This window comes from Micropterus salmoides, unplaced genomic scaffold, assembly GCF_014851395.1.
Source record: "Micropterus salmoides isolate LMB-PRFRI ecotype aquatic unplaced genomic scaffold, ASM1485139v1 Ms_hic_scaffold_4, whole genome shotgun sequence".
Taxonomy (NCBI): Eukaryota; Metazoa; Chordata; class Actinopteri; order Centrarchiformes; family Centrarchidae; genus Micropterus; species Micropterus salmoides.
The window spans coordinates 20,735,122-20,741,121 of record NW_024043372.1 but is presented as its reverse complement, the minus strand read 5'-3'; positions in this window follow the sequence as shown (position 1 = coordinate 20,741,121).

Genomic DNA, 6,000 nt, shown 5'->3' with positions numbered 1-6,000 from the left:
ACCGAGAGGAAATGAAGACGATGGTAATCTTCCGGATCCTGCTATGGTTGTGAAAATACAAATTTTTATAGTCATGTTCTTTTTAGATTTTGTTTGCCAGCTCAAGGCAGTGTCCGGTTGGCCAAATTACATATGTGTAATAGCAGTCTGTTGATTAACAACAAAGTACTGAAGTGTTTTTCGCCTTTTGTCTGTTCTGATGGCTAGATTTACCCATTTTTACAGAAAAACATTTTTTGCCTTTGAACTTACTCTATGGAGCATACATTGAATTCTGCTGTCTTACCCTGCATGTTTTGAAATGGAATACTGGATTTAGTTTTACATTACCATCCTGTGTGGGTTTTTTTTTTTGTTTGTTTTTTGTAAACCATTGAATTAAAGTTCATATGTTTTTATTTGCTTTTTATTCATGGTTGACTCTTAAATTACTGGCAATGTGTACCCTGAGCTGCATCACAAATTATATTACACCAGTGACAGAAAGCAGACTGACAACAAATGTTGCAAATACTGGTCATTCACAGTATCATTGAAGCCTAAAACATCATCTGTAATTCTGTGTTTTACCTATGTCAGTTTTGCAAAAGAAGGCATTTACTCTATTCAACTTTGCTTGATTCTCTGAGCTCTGGCAATTTGTGCTGATGCAGTTAAACAACTTGTTCAATAAATGTTTTTCTTAAGGTGATATGTCCTCATTGCCTTTTTTTTTTTCTTTTTTTTTTAAGTTACATAAACCAATAATATTATGTAAAAACTTACCATGTGCAGTGTTCAAATGACATTTTGTAAATAAGAACATCTACATATGGAAAATTAAGCTTGATATAATTCAGGAAGTAGCCTACTGTGTGTTGTCGCTGTTGGGTGATAAAGGCTGCATGTGTAACCTACACAGGAAGCTCTCAGTCATGGTTGCAGAAACGGAACAACTCCTCTGTGAGGAAATGCATGTTACTGTTCAGCATATGCTGATGACTTGACATTGACAAGCCGCTCATGTTGTGAGACGACAGAGGTGCCAGATTTGGTGGTAAGTACATGTGGCGTATGTAGAAGGCCTAAAATAATTTATGAAATTGGTGCAGTTTATCTTTTTTTTTTTTTTTTTTTTTTTAAAGGAACTGACAAACAGGTTTTACTTTAGAGTGACTAAGTAGTATGCCAGTTGCAGTAATAAAAAAATCAGTATGCATAATATTTTGGGGGGGGGGGGTTTGAGAAAGATTATTGTTTTGAATGTTTCCCTTTAGCTAACAGAAGCTAAATAGAGACAGAAATTACTAGTACATGTTTATAGTTGTATATATTTTCTAGAGATACAGTTAATGTTATCTGATTCTGAGGGATTTAAACTTGATTTGCTGACACATTGCATGACTGAATGTCTCATGCTTTAGGAGACAAGATTAGAAGTCATGTCTGCTCAAACTTCTAAGAAAAAAGAATTGGTTCACGCCGCTCGGCAGCAAACCAAAATAAAACTTCTGACGCTGACGAGATCCACATAGCTGACAGTACCTCTGTAGCAAAAAGTCACATACCAGAAGAACATACTGGATCATTAAATCTAGTGACTAATCCTCAAAATTCTTCACCTGAAACCCATCGTCCACCTTCACCAGAACACACAGGGCACAGAAGAAAGCTGGGGTCTAGCCGAAAAAATAGAGGAGGACAGCATGTCAAGGAATTGGCGACTGAATCATACTATGAAGCTAGAGAGGAAGTTGAGGAAAAGATTAGGGGTAGTGAAACCCCCGAAACAACCCAAATGTCACTGGCAATACAACCTGAGAGGAAGGAAGAATTATGTCATGGGAGAGAGCATGATATGTCTGCGACACATTGCAGCACATTGTACTCGGCCACTATACCTGAGGTTCAGAGCTCAACTATAACAAACTGTCCAAAGGCTGACCTGGAAAGTTTAATTCCTAAAAGTGAAAATCTGCAAACGGACCAATATGAAAATGAGAAAGACTGTAAAGTGGTGTCAGATTCTTGTAAATTTGAGGAAACCACGCAGGGAGGAATGGACAAATACACCGACACTCCTCAGAGTGAGGAAGTCAAAGACAATGCACATCTTGGTAGTATAAGTGTACCTTCATATCCCACTGTAGATCAACAGTACCAAACAAATTCTAGAGAGATGCCAGAGAAAGAACTTTCCAATGATTCTGTAACAGAAAAAGAAAGGAAGAAAAGAAATGACAACACAGAATTGTTAAAACGTGATGGAAATTTACAGGGCTACTATGTGGTGAGTGAGTCACATATAGAAGCATCAGTTAAACAGTTTTCTATCACACCAGAGGTAACCACCGATAAAAGCAGCCCCAGAGAATATACTGAACTTGAATGTAGTATTGAACAAGAAGAGGAGTTGCCTACAGATGAGAAGCAAAAGCAGATTTTCAACTTATCTGAAGTCAGAGATGCTCATCAGTCAGATGGTGCTGTAAATAAAGTGCATGCAAAGGAGAATAAGCCAACAGAAATGCTAGACAATTATTACTTCTCTGAAAGTGTGATCCATGATGCCACAGAAAATTCTGAAATAATTTCTATAAACCTGATAGACGAACCTGAAGTCCACGACACATACCATTCTGAGTTGACGGTGAAAAGTACTGATGACTCTGCTACCAAGCAGGAAATTTCAAATCCTAACAATAAACATGATGGAGGAATCAACGTATTTGACACTTATCAATCTGACAGTGTTGAGCAAGCAGATTTTTCACCACCAAAACAGGACTTGCCTACAGATGCGAAACAAGAAGAGATTTTAATATCTGAAGTCAGAGGTGCTCATCAGTTAAATGACACTATAAACAAAGTGCCTGAACAGGAGGTTGAACCAACAGAAATGCAAGACATTGATTACTCCTCGGAAAGTTTGATACCTGATGCCACAGAAAATTCTGAAATAATTTCTGGAAACCCGATAGACCAAACTGAAGTCAAGGACACAAACCAATCTGAGTTGACTGTGAAAAGTACTGACGATTCTGTTAGCAAACAGGAAATTTCAAATCTTGATGACAAACATGATGACCATCCTGAAACAGAAAACAACTTTGAGGCTTTAGATCACAGAAATGAGGATTATCATGTACATGACACCAAGACACCACAGATCAGCATCACAGAAAGGGTAGACACTGCACTTGGTCAGGTGTGTGAGGACGAAGGCCGAGTAGAGGAGGATATAAAACCCAGTGCTGAACAAACAGGTCACCAAGAGAAGGAAGGAGTCTTCACTAAAATGGAAGAGAGTGAATCTTCTTTACAAACTCTGCAATCAGGAACAAATGCTCCTTTGGACTCCAAACCTCAGCAAACCGACCCTGACTTCAGCCCCATTGGGAACAGAAGGAAACTGGGGTCTAGTCGTAAACATAAAGGAAAACAACATACCAAGGACTCTCTTGCTGAATCATACCACAGACTTACAGAGGCAGTTGTTGAAAAACCCAGAGATAATGAACCCTTTGAAACAACTCAAATGTCAGCAACAATAGAGACAACAGTGCAGGAAACATCAATGAAAACCATGCTGGAAGGAATGGGGACATTTGACACTCATCAAACTAAAGAAGACAGTGATCAAGTCAAAGAAAATGCACTTGTTGGCACATTTGTTGGCGTCTCCCAGCATACTAGTTCAAGTTTACATTCAAGTTCAACAGTAGATCAACAGCTAATCAACCAAACAAGCTCCACAGAGATGCCAGAAGAAGAACTTCCCAATGTGTGTTCTGTACAGAAGAAGAAAACAAGGAAGGAGACGTGGACACTGAATTGTTCAGGCAGGGTGGATATTTAATGGACAACTTTTAGTGAGCGACTCACATTTAAAGTCAAAAGGTATAAAATATTCTATCACAGCGGAGATAACCACAGAAAAAAACAGCCCCAGAGAGAACACAGAACCAAAATACAGTGTTGAGCAAGCAGATTTTTCACCACCAAAACAGGACTTGCCTATAGATGCGAAACAAGAAGAGATTTTCATATCTGGAGTCAGAGGTGCTCATCAGTTAGATGACACTGTAAACAAAGTGTCTGAACAGGAGGTTGAACCAACAGAAATGCAAGACATTGATTACTCCTCGGAAAGTTTGATACCTGATGCCACAGAAAATTCTGAAATAATTTCTGGAAACCCGATAGACCAAACTGAAGTCAACGACACAAACCAATCTGAGTTGACTGTGAAAAGTACTGACGATTCTGTTAGCAAACAGGAAATTTCAAATCTTGGTGACAAACATGATGACCATCCTGAAACAGAAAACAACTTTGAGGCTTTAGACCACAGAAATGAGGATTATCATGTACATGACACCAAGACAACACAGATCAGCATCACAGAAAGGGTAGACACTGCACTTGGTCAGGTGTGTGAGGACGAAGGCCGAGTAGAGGAGGATATAAAACCCAGTGCTGAACAAACAGGTCACCAAGAGAAGGAAGGAGTCTTCACTAAAATGGAAGAGAGTGAATCTTCTTTACAAACTCTGCAATCAGGAACAAATGCTCCTTTGGACTCCAAACCTCAGCAAACCGACCCTGACTTCAGCCCCATTGGGAACAGAAGGAAACTGGGGTCTAGTCGTAAACATAAAGGAAAACAACATACCAAGGACTCTCTTGCTGAATCATACCACAGACTTACAGAGGCAGTTGTTGAAAAACCCAGAGATAATGAACCCTTTGAAACAACTCAAATGTCAGCAACAATAGAGACAACAGTGCAGGAAACATCAATGAAAACCATGCTGGAAGGAATGGGGACATTTGACACTCATCAAACTAAAGAAGACAGTGATCAAGTCAAAGAAAATGCACTTGTTGGCACATTTGTTGGTGTCTCCAGCATACTAGTTCAAGTTTACATTCAAGTTCAACAGTAGATCAACAGCTAATCAACCAAACAAGCTCCACAGAGATGCCAGAAGAAGAACTTCCCAATGTGTGTTCTGTAACAGAAGAAGAAAACAAGGAAGGAGACGTGGACACTGAATTGTTCAGGCAGGGTGGATATTTAATGGACAACTTTTTGGTGAGCGACTCACATTTAAAGTCAAAAGGTATAAAATATTCTATCACAGCGGAGATAACCACAGAAAAAAACAGCCCCAGAGAGAACACAGAACCAAAATACAATGTTGAGCAAGCAGATTTTTCACCACCAAAACAGGACTTGCCTACAGATGCGAAACAAGAAGAGATTTTCATATCTGGAGTCAGAGGTGCTCATCAGTTAGATGACACTGTAAACAAAGTGTCTGAACAGGAGGTTGAACCAACAGAAATGCAAGACATTGATTACTCCTCGGAAAGTTTGATACCTGATGCCACAGAAAATTCTGAAATAATTTCTGGAAACCCGATAGACCAAACTGAAGTCAACGACACAAACCAATCTGAGTTGACTGTGAAAAGTACTGACGATTCTGTTAGCAAACAGGAAATTTCAAATCTTGGTGACAAACATGATGACCATCCTGAAACAGAAAACAATTTTGAGGCTTTAGACCACAGAAATGAGGATTATCATGTACATGACACCAAGACAACACAGATCAGCATCACAGAAAGGGTAGACACTGCACTTGGTCAGGTGTGTGAGGACGAAGGCCGAGTAGAGGAGGATATAAAACCCAGTGCTGAACAAACAGGTCACCAAGAGAAGGAAGGAGTCTTCACTAAAATGGAAGAGAGTGAATCTTCTTTACAAACTCTGCAATCAGGAACAAATGCTCCTTTGGACTCCAAACCTCAGCAAACCGACCCTGACTTCAGCCCCATTGGGAACAGAAGGAAACTGGGGTCTAGTCGTAAACATAAAGGAAAACAACATACCAAGGACTCTCTTGCTGAATCATACCACAGACTTACAGAGGCAGTTGTTGAAAAACCCAGAGATAATGAACCCTTTGAAACAACTCAAATGTCAGCAACAATAGAGACAACAGTGCAGGA